Raw genomic sequence first — 23772 nt, 5'->3', positions numbered from 1 at the left:
GAGATTCCGCAAGGAAAAGAATGATCGCTGTTTCAAAAGTGCCAGACAGCGTTCAGCGTTCACGAGAACTGCGTTTTGCGGGGTGCCCGTGTTGTTATTCCCGAGTCCCTGCAGACAGACGTTCTAAGCTTGCTCCACGAAACACACCCTGGAGTGGAGGAAATGAAAACAGGCACGCGAAGCCACGTGTGGTGGAACGGATTTGACCAAGACATTACCGACAAAGTGGAGCACTGCCAGGCATGCCAAGAAAACAAGCGCATGGGAAGGAGAGTTCAATCGACTCCCTGGCCGTTCCCGAAAAAAACCGTGGTTGCGACTACATGTGGACTTCGGCGGGCCATTCAAAGGTCATTACTTCTTTGTTTTGGTCGACGCCTTTTCAAAATGGGTGGAAGTGGTCCCAGTGACTTCACCATCTGTGGAGAGTACCATCAAGTGCCTGCGGAAAATTTTCTGATTGAATGATTGTGGGGTTTAACGCGCCGACGCAACGCAGGTGATGAGGCGCGCCGTAGTGGAGGGCTCCGGATTAATTTTGACCACCTGGGGATCTTTATCGTGCGCCGAAATCTCGTACACACGGGCGTTTTTGCTTTTCGCCTCCATCAGAAAAGCGGCCGCCGTGGCCGGGAATCGAACCCGCGACCTCGTGCTCAGCAGCGAAACGCCTTAGCCACTGAGCCACCGCGGCGGGTGGAAAATTTTCTCCACGCACGGATTGCCGGATACAGTTGCATCGGACAACGACCCTGCGATTACCAGCGATAAGTACGCTGACTTCCTCGCTCGCAACGGGATTCGCAGAATTCTCGTTGCCCCCTACCATCCTGCTTCGAACAGCGCCGTTCAAACCATCAAGTCGAAGCTGAAGAAAGATCAGCCGGGGGATTTTCAGACGAGCATCGACCGCAACCTCCTCTCCTACCGGACTACGAAGCACTCGTTGACAGGGTCGGCACCCTCTGAGCTCCTCATGGGGCGAAAACTTCAAACAGCTCTCGACCAGCTGCTTCCGAACCTGCGACCAGGCGTGGAGTTTAAATTACTCAAGCAGAAGCTTCGCTGTGACGAGAATTCCCGCAAGGCCTTTATGCCTTCGCCCGGAGAGCCTGTATTCGCACGAAACTTTCGCCCAGGCCCTGCTTGGGTTCCTGAAACCGCTCGCAATTCCACAAGCTCGTCTTCAACTGAGGTAGATCTGCAAGGCGGCACAGTCTGGAACAGACATGGGGACCACATTTGACCAGGAATTGCTCCCTGCATGATCTCCGAAGACGAAGAGCCGCCGCAAACCACGCTTGAAGCTGCCGAAAGCGGTCAGACCAACGCCGGAGGCAACACAACACCGGATCTACTGTTTATGCCGACGCCTCAGCCGCCGAGCATCGTTCGCCAGCCGAGCCCCGTTTCACAAGCCACGGGGCCAGACACGAAACTTGAACCGCAAGAGGGGTCGGACTGCCATATTCGGCGCTCGCGCCGACGACAGAAAGCCGCCAGCTATTACGCACAGTGAAGACAGGCCCCCATGTGGTGAACTCATCAACTGGGGTAGGAGTGTTATATTCGTGTATTCCACAATTCCACTGTTCTACGAAGCGAGAGGCTGCAAGCGAGCGGCCGCCTGTGCCCGCCATTGCCCCACTTCTCGGGCGCGACGCAAACGAGGGAGAGGGCGATATCTTGTAAACAATAAACACTCCCCCGATTTCTAGCGCGGGAAGCCAGTCGTCTCTACGCCAGCATTGCGTCGGATTCTTTTTCGCGGCGCTCACCGCTGCCGCCCTGTCTCGGCGCCTTCGTAACGTCCTATTTTCCGGGGTTTCCCCTGAGACGATCATAACAGTTATGATCGTGGCGAAAGAATGCGAGACAAGCTGTGATCGTTTCAATATCCGCATCTATAGTATACTTCTGAGCTGGCTTGTGAGATGGAATTGGATTAGATACTCTTATGTCACAGCCAAAAAAAAAACACCATGAAATATGTTTTAGGCAAGTAGCATTGCGAACCGTTTCGCCGTCTTGTTATCAACCCTTTGTTCGCTTGCCACAGACGCAATGTGCCCGCTTTGAAACTACAAACTGTGTGCTTTCATTCCCATTTAAACTGTGGTTGTAAATTGCCCACAACGTGTTATCAGAGTCCTTCAATGCCTTTCTGGTCATGAAACTTCGCCGTCACGCTATGGGAGATCTTCGTGCGCTGCTCAGGGAGGCCGCGCCGTGGCGGTGGTGTTGATCGGAGGGCAGCCGGGGGCGCGGTCAGAGCGCGTTTGGCAGGGAACGGACCACGGAGTAAGATAAAACAGACGCTTGCCGCCTTATCAGCAGTGCGCTTTCGGTTTACGTGCCGTGGGCCGCTGAAATCGACTTGTCATTTTGTGAATGGCGAAAAAATTTGGTGCGAACGGGCAGGCTGCCACTGCGTTCCTGCCTGCCGGTCTGGCTACAGAGCAGCGGCGGCCGCCCGATGCCATCCGATCTGCAGTGGCGCCCCTCGCGGTAGCCTTTGTCCCCGTACGAAACTTGGCCGTGAGTTTTATGACCAGAGAAGCATTGAAGGATTTTGGTACTACGAATACTCACAGCTCCAGTTTTAATTCCAGCAGGAGCTGGATAAGCAAGGTTATGAAGCACAAGGAATATTGATGGTACAGCTGCGTGCGTCAAATAAAGTGTCTTCTACCATGGTACGTGGTGTCATGTCTTCTACAGCGGTGCAATACAATCCGCGTTATATTTCTTTTTTGTATATTCTTACATAAATGTACGTGCGCGTTACAATCGGCAGCGGGTTAGAATCGTACAATTACGGTAGTACAAAAATGCGGCCCCATCGTTGCATCCATTCGCAAGAGCCCTGTCGACCACCGACAAAGATGCAATTTTGGATGGCCGGTCGTCATTTGGGAGATCAAAACTCGACGAGGTGCAACTCGCAGCTGCAAATAATGAGGAAGCTTCCTGTCGCCACTTTTTCTATACTCGGTTACAACTCAAGAACGGCACCACCTCATGTAGTTTATCCCTCCGCCAAACCGCCGGACCCGTGATGTCAGTGCGCGCGCGTTTTGAAAGGGGTTTGCTATGAATGCGTGATATCGTCTGCCTTGTCTCACGCAGTTTCTTTATCGCCACTGGAGTCGTTTATAAGCATATTAAGTCCAAAAAACCACGGGAACGGCTCACACCATGTTCAAAACATTCCCAGTAACGCCCTACTTGCGGCGCGCGGAGAAACATCCGGCTACGGTGATAAGGCACAGCGGCAACTTTCGGTGCCGTTCTTAAGTTGTCACCGAGTATAGTCATCCAGGCCTGACAGACACTCTGCGGGCGTGCAAGAACGCTAAATATTCATATAACATAAATTAGCCGCATACCACATGTGGGGCTCAAATATTTGCATACGATCGCCACTGACTCTGTTCGTTATCTTCTCGGGAACCTGCTCGTCGGCAATCTGCAGCCCATGGGGAAGTATTATGCGGTACCCAGCACGCCGTCCGACCCCCCCCCCCCCTTGTCACCTCCTATTTGAAGGCCGACGCACCAGTATTGACCTCAAAGAGGGTTAGACGGGAGACAAGAACAGAGGATTGATCGCTTACAGTTAGCATTGTCCCGCATCTTCACACTTAGGCAGATTACTGTCAACTATTGTCAAATATTGTTAGCAATTCGCTGATTTTTTTTCTCTTTGCCTGCAAATGCCGCTGTCCCTGCCCACCCATTTTCCGTCCGGCCCTCCGCCTTTGCGGCTTCATACAACTCCGCCCTCCACCTTAAAAGGGTACTGAACCTCGTTTCTGTTAAGTGCGAATTGAGAATAGATGAAGCAAGAGCGTAATTAACAATTAAGAGCCAACAAGGAAACAAAAAGGCCTTTAAGCTTGCCCGAGAGATTTGTTCTACGGTCAATGCTTTCCGAATTACAAAACAGCATTCACGCTGCTGACGTTCCCGGCATTTTATGACTGCACCACGATAAAAAAATTAGTGCTCTTACACTCTGTGAAGAAGGATGAGTTGCGGAGCTAGACGCAGTACACGAAATGCACGAGACAAGACACGTTGGTTTGTAAGTTGCGATCAAGAAATTAGCATTTAGCACATCGAACTTTGAAGGACTCGAAATTTATTCTAATGGTATAACACGGAGCTGTCTGTTTCTCTCCCGCGTCGTAGGCCTCTTAGTGTCTGCGTAACACCAACCTAATCAGATGGACCATGCCGGAAAGTTCGCATTGCAATGGGGCGGTGGACGGACATGTGATCAGTGAGGGAATGAAACCGATATCTGTGCGTGCACCTCCCCCCCCTTCCCTCTAGTCCCAGCTCGTGCCTGAAAACCGGCAACCAGTTATGTGCGTGTGCTTGGAAGTGAAAGGTACCGCCAAAATTGTCGCTCTGAAAGCCCTTTAAGCTGAAAAAGAAATAGTGGCTCACGTCGACGCTGCTGTTCATCCGGGAGAGATTCCTATCTACTCGGCGAGCTAGAACGTGCGGTAGAAACGGCGGCGGAAGCGCTTTTCTGCTGTTTTCGCACCCATTCGCGCTTTTGACCCTGCAGACGCTCCTTCGATTCCCTCTATTCTTCCTACGACTGAACGACACGCGTCGGTCCATAGGGAGTTAAAACCTGGAAGTTCTCGAGCTCTATTCTAGCTAGTTCCGACCCGCGTCGTAAGCATCCCACTGTCGGTGTAACACATCAACCCACGGAGCAAGATAGAGTTCCTGTATATAGCTCTAGAGCAAGATAAAAAGGAGTGCCGACTTCGCTCTCTCCGGCGGGCCCTTAATGTCCCTCACTCGCGGAGCACAATGTAGATCGCGCAGCGAATGGGCGGCCGGCTAAGCGGCCGGCGTTCCCCGTGCGCCGGCGGGCGTGTTGGCGGAACGCATTCCGTCGGCTCTGCCGTCTGCTTCGGCGACGGTAGTTTTGGGCATAGAGTTTCTTAGTAAGTATACTAGAGAGGAAACTGCGCCTTGTAAGCCATGTCGTCGGGGGGGCTCATGGGAAGACCCCCCTTTTCGGCTTGGGCTTGGCATGACAATTGGATTTTTAAGCGGTTTTTGGAATTTTCTTAAGCAGTTTTGGGATTTGGGAAATACAAGGAATTAAACAGCGTTTATTTGACAACCATGATGCCAATACTCGCCGTGTAATAAACCTCATAGTAAGTCACGTGACCAATTCATGATTTATAGGAGTCATGCGCTATCAAAAGGAGACATGTTCACTGTGACAAGAAGTTTTTGCGCATCACGTAAACAAGCAATTCAACCGTGTTCTTTTCATATCTATGATGCCAGTACTCGTGATGTAATTAACCTCATGGTGAGTGACGTGACTAAATCATGACGCATGGAAATCATGCGACATCTTTGGGAATAATGTTTGCAAAGACAAATGTTTTGCACATACCGCAAACAAGCAAATGAATGGCGATCATTTGATACCTATGATGCTTTTACTCGTGAAAAATAAACGCCAGGGTAAGTCACGTGACTGATTAATCATCCGTAGGAGTCACGCGACATCATTAAAAATTCAATTACAATATTTCAACACACCATCAGCCTCTTTCTCGCATATGTAACTTTCTTTTTACATTAGGGTGGGCGATAACAAGCTGTAAGGCATCACTTTGACTTTTAACCCAATCTATAACTCACGAGACTATCTGATCCCTATAAATAGGAAGTAATATTTAGTTGGTCCCAGGCAATTCTGTCATCGAGACATTTAATTTGATACCTCACAAGACCTAGCGCCATCATTTTGACCTTTCACCGAATTTATGACTCGCGTGCCTATCTCACGACCATAACCAGGAAGCAATTTTTAATGTGTTCTAACTCTTTCCCCTCATCGCGACCTTCAATTTGACACCTAAAAAGCCCTATTGGCATCATTTTGACTTTTAACCCAATTTCTGACTCACGTGACCATCTCATGGCTATAACCAGAAAGCAATTTTTAAGTTGTCCCGCGTGATTCCCCTCATCGAGACCTTTAATTTGATACGTCACAAGCCCTAGTGGCATCACATTACTTTTAACATATTCTATGACTCACGTGACTATCTCATGGCTATAATGAGAAAGCAAGTTTTAATTTGTCCCGCGCGCGTGATTCCTCTCCTCCAGACCTTTATTTTGATACCTCAAAAGCCCTAGTGGCATCATTTGACTTTTAACCTAATCTATGACTCACGCGACTATCTCACGACTATAACCAGGAAGCAATTTTTATTTTGTCCGAGGGGACTCCCCTTATCGATACCTTTATTGTGATACCCCACAAGCCCTACTGGCCACATATTGACTTTTGACTTTAACGTAATTTATGACTCACATGACCATCTCACGACTATAACCAGGAAGCAATTTTTAAATTGTCCCACGTGATTCTCCTCATCGAGACCTTTAATTTCATACCATACAAGCCCTAGCGACAACTAGTTGACTTTTACCCCAATCTGACTCACGTGACTATCTCATGACTATAACTAGGAAGCAATTTTTAATTTGTGCCACCTGATTCCCCTCATTGAGACCTTTAATTTGATTCCTCACAAGCCCTAATGGCGTCAATTTGATTTTTAACCCATTTTGTGAATCACGTGACCATTATCATGACTATAACTAGGAAGGGATTTTTAAATTGTCTTACGTGATTCTACTCATCGAGACCTTTAATTTGGTACCTCACAATCGCTAGTGACGTCACATTGACTTTTAACCCAATTTGTGAGTCATGTAACTATCTCATGAATATAACCAGGAGGCAATTTTTAATTTGTACTACGTGATTCCGCTCCATCGAGCTCTTTAATTTGATACCTCATAAGCCATAGTGACATATCTTTGACTCTTAACCCAATAGATAACTCACGTGACTATTATCATGACTTTAACTACGAAGGAATTTTTAATTTTCTCACGGGATTCCTCTCATCGAGGACTCTGATTTGATACCTCACAAGCCCTAGTGCCTTAATTTTTCTTTTAACCCAATCTAGGGCTCACGTGACTTTGTGTTATGACTACAACCGGGAAGCTATTTTTTATTTGTCCCACGTTATACCACTTATAGAGACGTTTAATTTGATACCTCCCAAGCCCTTGTGGAATTAATCTGACATTTAACCCAATCTATGACTCACGGGACTATCTCATGACTATAAGCAGGAAGCAATTTTTTATTTCTCCCACGTGTTTCCCCTTATCGAGATAATTTGGTACCGTACAAGCCCGGGTTACATCAATTTGACTTTTATCCAAATCAATGACTAACGAATAATCAATTAGGTACCTATATTAGGTAATTAATTAAAGCGAACGCGTGTCGCCCGGACCTAATTTCTGACAAAAAAAGTGAGTTTCGTATGATTAACATCGTCACGGTAACGAGAGGTTGCCCCTTTAAACAACAGGGAAACACGTGTTCTCCACACTTACACTCCAGGGCATGTCCCGACCATTTTGGCGATTTTCTTCCGCGGGTGGCGCTGTTGAACGGCTCCAGCAGTGCCACCTGTCTGTCCTATGTTCGTGCCCGTATTGGGTTTCGAGAGTTAGGCATTGGGGCAGTTTCCCCAAAAATTTCGAGTAAGCGAGCAAGTTAAATGCTTTAATTCATACCCATGACACCATCCTCGTATTCGCTATAGTAATTAGGCGGGAGTTCTGGATAGTCACGTGACTTTTATTGCGCAGTTCTTGGGTCGTCTGGTTAAACTGGTCAGGTAACCCATTTCATCTAACTTGGATGAAAATACACTGAGGCCGGATGGTATTGGTTGCCAACTAAATTACAAAGCGCTGTCATGAGAATGGTGCACTGCGTGGGTCCTGGATTATATTGGTTGGCGCATAGATTATATTGGTTGGCGCCTGGATTATATTCACTGGCGCTGGGATTATATTCACTGGCGTTTGGATTATATTGAGCGGGAAATCCTGCAGTTTAAATTGGTTTTAATGGGAGTCGCTAAGCTCACAGTGCGAATTGTTTCGGTGTCTGCGCTTGTGACGCAGTGGTGTAGGTCCAAGCTAGCACACCAGGATGGGTAGGTTCTGCTGTCTCCACTTCTTGAACTACGTAGAACTACATACCACACTAAAGTATACTCCACTGCGTTCTTGAGAACTGCATTCAGGTAGCAGAAGGTAGCTTGTTTCTTACTGTAGAACGCACGGAACACACTGTGCTGTAAAAATGATGAAGGGAAGTAAGTGTGTTTGAAGCAAATATAATTTCCAAATTACCTTAAGTATATGTATTGCCTGAAGAGCTATTCTACGAGCGTTGCTCTTAATTCAGAAATACTATTGTCATTTCATAAATTCAGACTAGTGTTTACAAGTGCCGAAACCACAACTGCGGCAGGGCACGAGTGCGGGCGCGGGAATAAATCTTGCCATATCACGGCGCCACGTAGTGCCAGTATATCCGACACTTTTCCGACCCATCACTTATCACTTCTCAGCTTCCCCCTACCTCCCCGACATTCAAACACTTGCAACCACCCGGCTGGTTGTCCAGCTGTTATTACGACGTGCAATACAAGTGCCGGACTTCAGTCCATGTCATACCTAGTAGTATAGTGACACCTATAGATTGCAGCAAATGTTATGGGTTTAAAGTTTTTTTCAGTCGCAAGGGTTTGCAGTCGTTGTCGCTACACAAGGAAATAATTACCATACCTTCACTTGCCATACTTTACCATGTCTAGTGATGAATGTGAAGAGTGCCCTTGTTGTGAGTCCCAATGTGAAGATGGTGAAGGTTAGCTATGTGCGGGATGCAAAAATAACCATCACTTCGGGAAATGCTCCAACATTGCAGAGAGTACGTACAAATCTAAGGCGAGGCATGGCTAAAGTCATGTGTCGGGCGCTTCGACGCACGAACTGGTGCGGGCCCGGGGGCAAGCAGCGCGGAAATGGAAAGCACGTGTTGCTCGGCGCTTTCGAACACCGCGCACTCCGACAAAGGCCGCGCCTGCTCGCACCGGATGTCCTAACCGCCACCATATGGGATGGCCACCGACGAAGACGACAGGCTTTTGCTTCTTCCCCAGACCTCAGCGGCAGGAGGAAGGGAATATGAGACAAGAGAGACGCGGTCCGGGCGTAGGAGAGCTCGGCCCGTCGTCTTCGGGGTCCGCGCGATTCCTGTTTTTTAGCCGCCCGCCGGGCTGTAAATAAGGGTACAGTTTTTGCATCGGAAGCTGAGTTTGCCGGTTGAAGATACCCGGGGTGAGATCCTCAGCGCTACTGCGGCTTGGAGGAGAAGCCCGGAGAAAAGAACATCGACGAAGATAACTAGCGTGTTCAGACGAGCGAGACCAGTGATGGCATGGAACAACGAACGTTTAATGAAGAAGTAGAAGTATCACGCGCTCGCGCGAAGGAGCAGTCTTCTTGCTCTTCGTCTTCAAGCGCCGTGATGATGATATTTAACAAGCTCCCGCCCGGCCAATTTGAATCGCGCTGCGTTTTGGCGGGTCATTTGAAGCAGCCCTCCAACGGATAGATTTGATTCGCCGATCTTCTGAGAAGTTCTTTTCCCACCCGAAGGAGGCAAGCACTTGTTACTCCGTCACGTCCAGGGTAGGTTTTCTCAATTCAGCCCATTTTCCAAAACGTCCTTGGGCCCCGGTCTTCAATTAGCATCACATCTCCTGCGGGCAGTGGTTTAGCGGGGCTCCAGTAATAGCTGTGGTGATGGACGGAGACGGAGCCTGTTTTTCCGGAACTGTTTCGACACCTGACTGCGGGCCAGATGCTGACGATGGCGACAAAGACAGGCTACCCTCGTCATCCTCAGATTTTTCCTTGAACTTCCTTTTCGAACTTTTCCTCTTGCGTTTTTTCGATTTGCCCGTTCTGGACTTGTGTTTCTTCGATTTTCCTTTTTTAGATTTCTTTCCAGACTTGTTTTTCTTGGATTTCTTGTATTTCTTTCTTTTTTTCTTTGATTTGTTGCTTTTCTTCTTGGATGTCTTTCCTCCTTTCGCAGACTTTTTCTTTTTCGACTTTTTTCGTTTCTTCTTCTTTGCATCATCCAATGCACAGTACGCAGTAAAGGTTTTTGGTACTAGGTCGCCGGCATTAAGTAAGGCGGTTTTTCCGTCACCGAACTTTCGGGCCCCTGCAGCTTGCGCAACTCCGAAAAGCGGGAAACTAGAGTGTGAACCGACGACATCAGGCCTGTTGACAGTCGCTCCTATTTCTTTTATGTACTCTAGATGCCATCTTTTCCACCAAGGTCTTACGGGTCGGCCTCGACTTCTCCATTCCTCTTCAACATCTACTCTGTGTGTTTTAGCTTGGCCGTCGCGTAGCTGTTGCCGTCCGCCTATGTTGCTGTCTGTCTTTAACCTTTTTGTCAGTTGTAATAGTCTTTTCTTGGCGTTTTTCTTGTTGGTTCCCAGCTTAACGCTCTCCTTCCACGGCAAGCTGACTTGATGGCGACCATTTCCGTGCTCTATCTTCCGCTGTAATTCTTCTACTAGTTCGCTTTCTGTAATATTGCAACTGCGTTTTGTTGTGCCAATTGATTCCAGACTCCAGAATTTCTGTAGGTCTTGTTGAAGTTCTGTTTCCGCAGCTTCAACTTTCAGAACCATGACTGATTGGGTTTCCATTACTCTCATTTTACTTTTCTCCGAAGGACCTTGCACTACCCAACCTAAGGTTGTTTCGACTGCCATCAGCTTACTTTCAAGTCGATGTGTTCTACCAGTAAGAAACTCCCAATAATAATCGGAGCCAACTAGTAGTCCTATCGCATCTGTGGCTGTCGTCTTGGTCCTGTCGTCCGCTACTCGTAGCTGCAGTTGTTCCATTTTTTCGTTGATGTTCTGATTGGGAGAAGGAAGCTTAATGTGCGAAATCACGTCAACCTGCTTCGATTACTGTTTCTGTTTGCTTGTCTTGTGGTGCTATAGTCACTTGAACTACGTCCATGTACTTGATTTTCTCGTCTCCTCCGAATGAACCGATTGTTAGCCATTCCTGTCTTATTTCTTTTGCGCCAATTTCTTTTGCCAATTCAGTATCAATGAATGACCGCTGACTTCCGCTGTCCAAGAGCATACGGCAATGTCGGCCAGACGTGTGATCCCCTATCCATGCCACAGCCGTCTGCAAAAGCACAGGACCATGCTGTATATTTTCAGTAGCGTGCAGAGTAGACATCGTCGCCTTCGCTTGCTGTGCTTCAACCTGCACCGTTTTTTCTTGTCGCACTGTTCTACACACAGACGTAGCATGTCGTTTCTTGCATGGCTTGCAGTTCACGCGTGCTCTACAGATCCGTGTGGTGTGATTTGGTCGGGTGCACCTGAAGCATGCTCTATTCTCTGTGAGAATGGCTTTCTTTTCAGTCATTGGAATTCTCCTACGACAGTCCTCAGTCCAATGGTTTTTCTGCTTGCAGAAAAGACAGATTCTATCCGCTGAACTGTAGAAGCTTGAAGTGTGCGCAGCTGCCTGATGCTATCTTTGGCTTTCGCAGCTGTCTTCTCCTGTTCACGCTGTGTTTGCTCCCTGAAACATAACTGCTCCCGCAGAAATGTCATCAGCCTGTCCAACTTTTCAGCGTACTCTTTTCCCGTTGAGCGGTTTTGCGCGATAACTTCCGTGGCTGAGCTGCTCCTTATGGCTTCTTTGGACTTGAACTGGACTGAGAACTCCGATGGAATCGCTTTTTTCAACACTGGCAACAACATCGGTGCGTAACTCTCGGGTTCCACCTTAAGTGATTTCAGTGCCAATGTATTGATCTGTACTCTCTGCACAAGTCTGCGGAGATCGCCTGTTTCATGTGCCGAACTCAGTTTCTCTAAGTTCAACAGCTCACTCATGTGAAGCTCCACCGATTGTTCTCGATTTCCGAACGTTTCTTGCAGTATTTTTATCGCTTCATCGTAATTGTCCTCTGCGGAATACTGGAGCCCTTCTATGGCAGCCGCTGCTTTTCCGGTGACAGACGCTAACAAATAATTGAATTTTTGTCCCTTGGTCATATTAGGTCTGACGTGAACCGCTGACTCATACTGAGCCCAGAAGCGGTGCCACTCCAAAGCTCTTCCGCCAAACTTTATCATTTCCAGCTTGGGCAGTTTAACTAGCTCCGTTGCGTCTTGAGTGGTACTTGGTGCTACCGCCTGCCTTGCACTGCTATATAATTCCATTTGTACAGGCTCTCTAATTCTGAACTCGATGGTAGACAAAATTGCTGTTATTTTCATGTCATACTCTATTACTCTTTCAAACTCGGCATCGGCGGTTTCTTCAGTCAGATATTTCTCCATTTGCTCATTCGCACTCTTGAGGCTTTCGCTTATCCCTTTGATCTGCGCCTGAGTCGCGAGTAGCTGTTCTCTGCTGGCTGCTTCATTAACTTGCTGCTCGGCTGCGTTGATAAGCTGCGTGATCTGGCAGCGAAGCGCCTTCCTTTTCTTCGTTAGCACTTCTTTGCTCATTTCCCTGCGGTTTATGATGACGCCTTACTTGTAAGCCGTTCCGATGCCTCTGCTGGCCACTCCGGTCTCGTCGCGCGATCCAGGTCGGTCCGCTGCTCCGCCGCCGTTTCCTTCTCTGCTGCTCAGTCGCAGGTAGACGTCTGTTGTGGGCGTGGAGGTAGAATCCTGGTCACGGCACCATTTGTTCAGACGAGCGAGACCAGTGATGGCATGGAACAACGAACGTTTAATGAAGAAGTAGAAGTATCACGCGCTCGCGCGAAGGAGCAGTCTTCTTGCTCTTCGTCTTCAAGCGCCGTGATGATGATATTTAACTGTAAATAAGGGTACAGTTTTTGCATCGGAAGCTGAGTTTGCCGGTTGAAGATACCCGGGGTGAGATCCTCAGCGCTACTGCGGCTTGGAGGAGAAGCCCGGAGAAAAGAACATCGACGAAGATAACTAGCGCATTCGACAGGATCTTACTCAGCCAGCCGGCGGGCGAACCCCTCGACGGACGGAGCAGGCGGAGAAATGGTGGTCTGCTGAACGAGATCGGCAGGAGCAGCGAGCTCACTACCCAGGTGGAGAAGGGGCTCGATCGGCGCTCAACGGACTTCTCAACGGAGACCGAGGCAATCTCTGCGGCCTGAGAAGAAGGAGAAGCAGCTTGACCAGCGGTCAGTGGAGGCATCAGCAGCCCATTGAGCGTGGAGCGGCAGGCGAGAAGTCAGCTGGCCGTTTGGCAGACACCTCGGCTGAAAGAGCCGCTCCTAAATGGATACCCCATCTGCACTAGTGCGGCATCTCTACAGGCGCAGAGCTATGCAGGTCAGTGCCTCTCGTGATCCTCGGTGCGTGGCTCACCATGACATGTAGGGGGTACTTCATGAGCAGCCCTGAGATAATGCGGGCTGGTTAGCTAGGCATGGTGAGATGGAGCTGAGTGTGAGGGCTGATGAAGCGGCAAGCGTCAGGATTAGGTCAGCCATGTCGTTCGCTGAGCAGAAGGAGCTATTGCACGCGAAATTGAGAATCGCTGAGGCATAGTTAGCGGCGGAACGTTCCAAGAGGGAATGCCTAAAGAGAGCTAACAATGTTTCTGCCTCACCGAGTGCTCAACGAGTAATGTTCGGCACTGAGGGAGAGAGTGGACTTGGGTACGCCAGTACGCCGAAAGATGGGCTGGGTGGATTCCATTCATTGGGAGTGCGTAAGCCTCCTGTTTCGCGGGATTCGGCACGATCAGAATCTCGCGGGACAGGCGAAGAGAGGATAGTGGCGCGCATTCCTTCGTGGGCGTTCAGTTTTCCTGCAACCGTGGAGCAGGATAGTGAAGCATTCCGCGTAGAAAACTTCTCCCGAAATGAAGATGGAGGTGAAGGAAGATGTTACGCGCGAGGCTGACAGGGAGTCAAAGGTGAATGAGAGTGGGCGCATGCCCGGGACAAAGCTGATAGCAAAAGAAACAGCCTCAGCTTCGTCGCATGTTCACCTTTATGTGACCGATGAGCCCCTCTCTTATCATTGCGCCACACAACGGTGTGTGGTAGAGAACGGTGGTTCGCACGCACGCGGTGATTCAGTGGCGGCCGAAAGCGAGGGTTCGCACAAAAAGGAGCGGAAGAGCTATGCAGTTCTCAGATCGGCCGTTCTGGAGGGGCTGGGGCTGGCTTCAGTTGAGCGTGAGCCCGTCGTCGCACCGTGTGGAGACGGAGAACATTCTGGGAGCGTGGGCGAGCAGCCCGTTGCTTTGCAGAATGCAGCAGAACGGGAATCGCGCGAGGATGCAGTTTGTGTAACGCACATTGCATCTTGTGTTTCTCGAGATACCCAGATGTCATGTCGCGAAAATGTGATTGCCATGGGAAACTCGAGCGAATTGACAGAGGAAAGTGTAAATAAGGGTACGGCTGCTTATATAATGCAGCCGCAGGCAGTTGCAGGTAGGACTGCAGGCATAGCTGAAGAGGCAGCCAATGTCAGCGTTAATGTGACCATGAAGCAGTCCTCTGCTGCTCACGCTGACCAACGGTTCGTAGCGGAGAACGGCGTTCCGAGCGCAGAAGCGGCCGAACACGAGGGTTCGCATAGAAAGATGCGAAAGCGTGAGTCAGCTTCACCTCACTGCAGAGTGGCTTCAACGCATGGTGACGAGCCAGCAGTGGTCCCTTCCCGAGCGAGAAAGCGAGGAGGAGAGGGGCCCCTGATACTCTTGCGTGAGGGTGTGCGGCGCATGGCAAGGGCGTTTTCGGACGACAACGGTCGGTGCGCACCGCCTTCTAAAGACCGCTCGCTCTGAATGAGCTATGTGAGGATTATGGCTACTTTGTCATGGTGACCTGCAGCCAGGGTCAAGGGGCACTGGCCGTGCTGATTGTTGTGCCGTCAACTGAAGGAACGATGGTGCACGTGCCAAAAGTGTGTGTGGTGTGTGTTTCGTGTGTTAAACATTCCTGAAGGTATATTTCACAGTGGTGGTGGAGGTGTCGGGCGCTTCGACGTACGAACGGGCGCAGGCCCAGGGGCGAGCAGTGCGGTAATGGAAAGCACGTGTTGCGCGCCGCTTTCGAACACCGCGCAATCCGCCAAAGGCCGCGCCTGCTCGCACCGGATGTCCTAACCACAACGACATGGGATAGCCACTGACGAAGACGACTGGCTTTTCCTTCTTCCCCGGCCCTGAGCGGCAGGAGGAAGGAAAGATGAGACAAGAGAGACGCGGTCCGGGCGCAGGAAAGCTCGGCCCGTCGTCTTCGGGCTCCGCGCGAGTCCTGCCTCTTAGCCGCCCGCCGGGCTGTAAATAAATGTGCAGTTTTTGTATCGGAAGCTGAGTTTGTCGGTTGAAGATACCCGGGGTGAGATCCTCAGCGCTACTGCGGCTTGGAGAAGAAGCCCCGGGGAAAAGAACATCGACGAAGATAACTTTATGGCAGTGCCAAACATGCAAGGGAAAGAAGTCGATAGGCACTCATTGTGAAAAACCGAAGAACCAAGATGTAAATGTAGCGAGCCTAATGCTAGCTGTCAACAAAAAGCGTGAAGGTCTCATGACTCTTAAAACCACTCTAGAAAACATTGAGAAGTCCGGGGACATGATGTCCAGTGAGTATGACGAAATTCTTGCTCGCATTCGTAGACCGGGCAAAGAGGTCCAAAAGTTCAAGCACTGGGTTGAGGCCATTGAAGAACGGGAGAAAACGTACAGTGAGGTCCACTGTTTAAGGGAAACGGCGAGCGCGTGGGTGCTGCGCTCCGCGAAGCGCCGGTGCCCAAAAGTGGCGAGAATTGGAGACAGCCGGCACATGCCCAATGACCGCATTCGGCGGGAGAAGCCGTTCTGTCGTTTGCTACGGCTCTCCGCTTCACCGCTCACATCCTTCGAGTGCGAAATCCCCCAGCTGTTGCAAGCTGAGCAGCGGAGCGCCGTAGCAGACGACAGAGCGGCTTCTCCCGCCTAATGCGTTCAGTGCGCATGTGCCGGCTTTCTCCGATTCTCGCCGCTTCTCGGCGCCGGCGCTTCGCGGAGCGCAGAATCCACGCGCTTGCCATTTCCCTTTAAAGTGGACCCAACTGTACAGAACGGACGAAATCACTCAGGAACTTCACGAGCTCGAGCTGCAAAGTAGAAAACTTAACCTTGAGTTTTATGCCCTTCCTGTAACCGAAAAAGGACCTGTTGAGTAAGATCCATGTCGTAGCGGAGAAATTACACCTGCCCCATCTTGCCCATAGTGTTGTTGTAGTTGTAGCAGTGCACCGGTTACCGTCTGCTAAAGATAAAGTGCCTGGTATATTCGTACGATACGTGAAGCAAACCGCAAGGAACTCCTTCTTGGAAAAAAAAAGAGTGAACTGGGGGAATATGATGACTCATGCCACATTAAGGAAAACTTAAAAAAAAAACAGGCTTCTATTAGCAACAACAAAAGCTGGGGCTAAAAAAGTATTTCACCATCTTCCCGTAGGGGGACCCTGAGTAGTATGCCAAGCAGCCATGGGGTCGACTCAAGTTCTCATTAGTTTTCAGTTTGATCCCGGTGTTGCGGGAGGAGAATGAGGGAAGCGGAGCTCGCGCGTGCGTCATATATACCGCGGAGCTAAAGTGGCGCCCTCAGTGGAGTATGCAGCGGATACCGTCACGTCCCTAACCCTAAGCTGCTTCACATTATCGCGCGCGGAGCCCGCTGGTTGTGCCATTCGTTGCGCAATCCCGGAGAGGAGAGGAGCTTTGGAGAGGAGAGGAGGAATGCCGGAGAGGAGAGGAGTGTCGGAGAGGAGAGGAAAAATGCCTCGCATACTACTCAGGGTTCCCCTATGGGAAGATGACGACGGTGGCTGAACGCGAAGCTATCTGGTGCTGGATTCTTTGGTTGGCCAATCCCTAGGGGCATCATGCCACAATCATCATCAGCGGTGCCTGGCCAGGCATGCGCAGTGGGGGTGTGGTACTCAGGGTTCCCTACTGGAAGATGACGACGGTTGTTGAACGCGAAGCTATCTCGTGATGGATTCTTTGGTTGGCCAATCCCTAAGGGCGTCCTGCCACAATCATCATCAGCGGTGCCTGGCCAGGCATGCGCAGTGGGGGTGCGGCCGGCGGACAACAATGACAAGGGAAGGAAGGACACAGCCCCAAGCATGAGATGCTTCGCATTTAAAATCATGGGTACCAATACGCCTGGCACACGAACGCAAAAGTGTATCTGAGGCAGAAAGATGGAGAGAAGGCGATCAGGGTGCGGAACGAAAGCGAATTAGATAACACTGGGTAAAGGCGACTTCGCTTTTACACCTTCCACGATAGTGCCTCTTTATCAAGACGATGGGAGACTTCACAATGCCTTCCGAGTTTATCAAGGTCTGCGATAGCGACTGCGCACAATCGTTAAACCTGCTTCACGTAAACACGCAAACCCCCGTAAATAAGATACCGCAACTTGAAGTACTTTTTGACCAGTTCAACAATGTGTTCGATGAAATGATGTTTACAGAAACTTGGTACGTCGGAAATGCTAATGTTCTGCGTCTTTCGAATTACAATAATTTTCTTCTGAATCGAACTACCCGTCGCGGAGGGGGTGTGTGCCTCTTGGTTAAAAGAAGGTGTCATGAGTGACGTTATATCAGACTTGTTTTGCGTTAACGTTGACTTCGAAATTTTGTTTTTGTACACAAAAGAAAGTATATTAGCGGTTGTATACCATCTACCAAATGGGAATGTTAGATATTTCTTTGCTTTTCTTGAGACTCTTCTAACCTTTGCAGGGGAAAATAAATACAATAATATTTTAGGCGGACACATTAACATAAACATGTTAGCGGACACCAGTATGAAGATCGAATTCGAACAGTTAATTCTCTCATATGGTTGCACCAATGCCATAACATGTCCAACCAGGATCGCCCTTTCATTCACTACTCTATTAGACTTGTTTATCAAAAACATGCACACCTCTCCTCTAAAGGCAGATGTTGTATGTACGGATATTAGTGATCACAGTGCGAGTTACTTATGCATACAGAAACAAAAATTAAATTACAAGAAAGCACCGCCAGTATTTTTTCAGGAGATGACGCGAAATAATCTTAACGACTTTAGACAAGCATTAGAACGTTTTGATGGAAGCACGATATTGCAACAAACTGAAGCAGAGAGCGCTTACAATTTATTTTTGGACAGTTTTTTTACTCGTTTCCCTATATTCGACTTCGCTCATGTAAGAAAATCCACAAGCCTTGGATTAGTCCTGAATTACTCAGTAGGGCAAAGTAAGGGACAACTTGCGTAGGAAATTTCTTAAAAACCGGAATGCCGAGTCATTAAAAGTTTTAAATTTTTCCCGAAAAATTAACACAAGAGATTAAACCGTCAAAAAATAACTATTTTTATTAACTGTTTTCCGAATATGCAACAAGAACAGATATAACGTGGAAAATGCTAAATAGAACTCTCAATCCTACTTCCCACACAAATGCGATTGATAAAATTACTTTGAACAATGAAGAACTGACAGGAAAACACTTCGTTAATGCATTTAACAATAATTTTGTCAATATAACCGCAGATGAATTCGACTGTAGAGCGCTCAGCTTTGTCGAAAATATAAGCAGAGACTCCATCTTTCTAAATCCTGTATCTGACGCAGAAGTGGCCGCTATCTTTCAAAGGTTGAGTAACAGTGCCAGCCGCGATTCGGATGCGGTAACAAATACGTTATAGAAATAATAACCCCATTTCTAACCCATATATTTAACTTATGGTATCAGAGGGAGTGTTTCCAAAACGAACGCAAATTGCTTATTTAGCAGTCGTACATAAAAAAGGGAGTAAAAATAATATGGAAAATTTCAAATTACAGACCCGTATCAATATTACCCGTCTTTTCAAAGAGACTTGAGAAAGTAATTCTTTCTGCAATGGAAAAATTTTGCGATAAATATAGCATACTGAACTCCGCACAGTTTGGCTTTCGGAAAAACTGCTCTACAGAGTTAGCCCTCCTAGAACAGAGGGAATTCATTCTAAAATCTTTTGAAGACGAACAGGTGTCTATAGGAATACCTATGGATTATACAAAGGCATTTGAATGCCTAAATCACGCGTTACTATTGAAGAAATTAGAATTGTACGGTTTCCGCGATACTGGTTTAACGTTGCTGTAATCTTACCTAGGAAGCCGACGTCAATACGAATGCCTTAATGGCTATTCATCAGAAGTTAAGCATTTATCATCTGGCGCCCCGCAAGGTAGTATTCTTGTCCCGTTACTCTTCAACTTATACATTAATGACATTGTTAACCCTGACAAAACTACGAAATTTATTATATTCTCCATATATATATATAAATATATATATATATATATATATATATATATATATATATATATATATATATATATATATATATATATATATATATATATATATATATTGTCGCGGAACACCTATGTGGACAATGCCCCCTACGCCATGACCCGTCACCGAAGACGACGAAGAGGATGCGGCTGGCCCGAGCGATCATGGCCGCTTGTAAATAGATCGCATCGCTCTGCGGCAACATCTTGTAAATACATCACTTCATCGTCGCCCATGGTTCGCCTCATCATTGTCCTGCCACCACGTACCATTTTGGTGGAAAGTGCGGGTTCCAGTCCCATCCCGGCCCCGAGCTTCACCCCGTCTCGCCTCGTGAAGCGGTCTCATCCTGTCTCTTGGAAAGCTCCGGCCCGCCCCAGCCCCGGTGAGCCGCGGACGCGACATTCCCCAGCCCCGTGTACCCTGCCCATGCCCCGCCGAGACCAGACGAACTGACCAGCCATGACCAGAAGTATAACCGACGACGTCCCCCCGCCCAGATCTCCGGCACTTCTCCGCAAGCTTTGGACGCTGCCTCGTGGGGTCGGCGGTGTTCACAGCTGTTCCGGGGCCGGTGCTCATCGCGACCATCAACATCAGCAGTGGCGGCAAGGACTTCATTGTACATGTTCTCATTGTTCAAACTCGCCACATGTTCAAACTCGTCACAGGTAAACTGGTCAGGAAGGCCAACTCGTCACAGGGCATTTCGTACAAGGAATTCTCGTATCACCGGAATATTCGTCACACGGAAAACTCGCATTACAAGCTTGTTTTCTAAAGCGATGTTTCAGCCTGCTATATATACGTCACCCATTTCAAAATGATGTAGGCGAGCGAGTGTTCTTTCAAAGTTTTTAACGCAGCAAGTTAGGTAAATATGCCGCCATACCGAGGTATATTAAAAAGATAATAGCCTGCAAATTTGTATTACATGGCACGCAAAAAAGTAAACAAATTGTTATAAATGACGCGGTGAACAGGTTGTACATGAAATAAAACAATGTTTATTGCACTCTCTTTGTACTGTTGCACTATTTGTACGATTGCACTGTTGTGTCGTTGTGTTGGCGTCTTCAACGCTGGGTTGCGACGTTGTTCACTTCATCAGTACCGGAAGCGGATGTTGCGGTCAATATTCCGAAGCGTATTGACTGTGGCTCAGCCATTGTGATCAGCCAAGATTCTTGCGATGCGATCGTTGACATCTTGGTATTTGCGGGCGAGCCGTGGGCGGTGCCGCCCGATGATGACTACTACCACCACCGTGAAAATCGACAACGGAACAGGTTAACAAAAGCCCCCACACGATTTTTTGGCTTGGGCTGGCCCGAATATGTATTCATTGCAGTGTAATAAAGATTATTAATTTTTAAAAAACAATTGCTCGCCGCGGTGGCGCAGCTCGATTTGACGCTGTGCTGTTGAGCCCAAGGAAGCGCATTCGGTTCCCGGCCGCGCCGGACGCTTTTCTGATGGAGGCGACAAGAGAAAACGTCCGTGTGTTCGAGATTTCGATGCCCGCATATTAAACATCCCCAGGTGGTCAAAATGATTTCGGAGCCCTCCACTACGGCGCGCCTGGTCACTTGTGTACCGTCGGCGCGTTAAAACCCCCCAATCAATCAAATCAACAACTAAACAATTTCAAACCTAATGCAATGCCTGGTGGTGTGTCCTTCAGTGTTTACATAGAAAGAAATCTTCCAGCTTAGCTATGGTTCAAGCCTTGCGCGAGTTGGTGCAAACTTCGCCATTTTTTTTTATTCGCAGACTGAAAGTGGGGGTACGGGTTGTATGCAAGGGCAGGTTATACGTGCAAAAATACGGACGTACACTATCTCAACACCGCTGACGATCAGCATTTGAAGAAATGCAAATGGCGCTCACCTCTCCCCCTCCCCCCTCTTCAGCAAAAGAAAAAACAGCTCTTTATGCACACCTGCTGCTCACACAGGCCTCCGCACGCCCTCCTAAACAGCCGTAACGAATTTCCCATTGTACAAACCAGCCTCAGACCGGCTTTAAATGCCAATTTCCGGTCAGGGCTTTTAAGCTTTTGTTCACACGGCCGCGGTGTAACGAAATCTATGTGACCAGAAGGCACCTCGCACGAGAGTTCCTATCTCGAGATGGCAGTGTACGAAAAGTCCGGTGTGACGAGTTGGGCCTACGACGAGTTTTCCTGTGACGAGTGGGCTTGTAAGGAGTGGGCTCGTTCCCGTTCTGAACGACTTTTGTGTTTGCCCGATGTATTGTAGGTGGCACACCGTACACTCGAGCAAATATACCACATTAAAACTATCACAGTTCAGGTTTCCTCTTATTTTTAGACGAAAGTTAGAGGCTGAACTGACCGCGGTATCCGTTGTCGACATGTGCGTGCATATTTGACATCGAGGCTTTCCGCAAGGACTGCATCCGCCGGTCGTTTGAGTCTTTATTTTGGATTAGGTAAGGACATCCGTAATGTTTTTGTTTCTCCTGTACACAACCCGTGTACACAACCGTTCACTTTGGGTAAGAATGTTATAGTGCTTTTTTAGTATAGACGAGACTTTGGGTACAGATGCGGAATGTGTTTATTCATTTTATTTATTTACACCTACTCCAGCCCCCAATTTGGGGCTATGGCAGAAGTGAGCATTCACAGAACAAAAATAACAAATAAACAGATCAAGAGAGCAATAAAACAAAAGAACAGTTTACGCAAATCAGCAAGGGCAAGTAAACATTTTTCCAGCGGAAGGGAGCGAGTATCACCGGACAATCCATTCCAGAGTTCGGCAGTGAAAGGAAAAAAACTAAATTTGAATGTGTTGGTTCAACAATGGTAAGGCTTGATATTAATGCGGTGATTACTTCTAGTTATGGACGACGAGGCAAATGATATGTAGGTATTGTGAGACATGCGATATACCGAGTTAATAAAACAGTAAAGCAATTTCATACACTCCTTTAGTCGGCGCATGCGTAATGTGGTGAGTTCAAGAGAAGACAGGGCAAGGGAAGGTGAAAAGTAGCGATCTTAGCGATTACAAATAAATCTGATAGCTTTTTTTTAATGGCCTCAATTCTATCGATTTCACCCTGCTTGTGTGGGTTCCATAAGGGGCATGCGTTTTGAAGTACTAAACGAATCAGTGTTTTATACATTAGTAATTTAGTGCTTTTGGGGGATTAGGACAGTGTTCGTCTTAAATAACCTAACTTTTTTAAAGATTTTGTGCAGATAAAGTTAATATGCTGAGACCAAGATAGATTGCTGGAAAGAACAACACCAAGATATTTGTATTCTGTTACTTTTTTTAAGGTGGATCCGTTAAACGAGTACGTGAATCAGGAAGGAGACTTACTATTTGTGAAAGGCATAAGCACCGATGTGTTACAATTGATACTCATTTGCCAGGTTGCACACCATTCACAAAATTTAGTAAATGAGTAATTTAGACGATTATGGGCTTCAGGAGAGTCGATGGGTTCATACAAAACACAATCATCCGCGTACGGACGAATTTTAGAGATAACGTTATTAGGCAAATCGTTTATGTACAGTAGAAACAGTAACGGGCCAAGTACAGCACCTTGTGGAACGCCTGAACTAACACTACAATGTCGGAGTCAGTCGAGTTATAACAAACGTATTGCGAGCGCTCAGAAAGAAAATGCGAAATCCAAGTAACTAGTTGCGGGTTGGTTAATATATCGTTTAATTTACATATTAATTTAGAGTGAAGTAGAGGGTCGAACGCTTTCTAAAAGTCAATGAATAGTGCATCAACCTGATTACCAATGTCCATGTTACTGGCAATGTCGTGCACGAATTCGGTTAACTGCGTAACAGTACTTTAACTACGCCTGAATCCATTTTGGAAGCTAGACAACAGACTGTTAGATTCGAGAAATGCAATGATATGTTTGTATATATATGTTCTAATAGCTTGGAGGAATGAGGGGCAAGAGAGATGGGCCTGTAATTGCTGAAAACTTGCTTGTCACCAGATTTATGTAAAGCTATTATTTTGCCGTTTTTCCAAGATCTGGGAACGGTACCAGATTTTATGGATTTATTGAAAATTATTGTACGATATTGAGAGGTTCAAAGAGAGTAGCGAACGAGAAACATGTTAGGGATACCATCGGGTCCATTACACTTTTTAGTGTCCAAATTAAGTATGAGATTTAACACGCCCTCTTCAGGGACCACTACATCGCAGATTGGAGACGTTGGATTCGAGGTGGAAAAAGAAGGAACAACCAGATTGTCGACTGTAAAGACAGACTGAAAGAACGAGTTAAAAGTGTTCGAAATTTCCGCCTGATCATCAATGATTCTGTCGTTTATTTTGAAAGATTTGCAGGAAGCATCGCGAAGCAGGACCGAGCGCCAGAACTTGCGGGGATTATCGGATAGCAAACT

General features: G+C 47.8%; 1 pseudogene; it reads right to left on the bottom strand.

Moving 5' to 3' along the window:
• The window catches only part of LOC144158157 (serine/threonine-protein kinase DCLK1-like), a 62373-nt pseudogene that overhangs the window by 205 nt on the left and 38396 nt on the right, over positions 1–23772 (bottom strand).

This window comes from Haemaphysalis longicornis, unplaced genomic scaffold, assembly GCF_048455015.1.
Source record: "Haemaphysalis longicornis isolate Haplotype H1 unplaced genomic scaffold, Haemaphysalis longicornis Haplotype H1 scaffold_1, whole genome shotgun sequence".
Classification (NCBI taxonomy): Eukaryota; Metazoa; Arthropoda; class Arachnida; order Ixodida; family Ixodidae; genus Haemaphysalis; species Haemaphysalis longicornis.
Note: the sequence above shows the minus strand (reverse complement) of the source record. Positions and strands in the feature narration are given on the sequence as shown.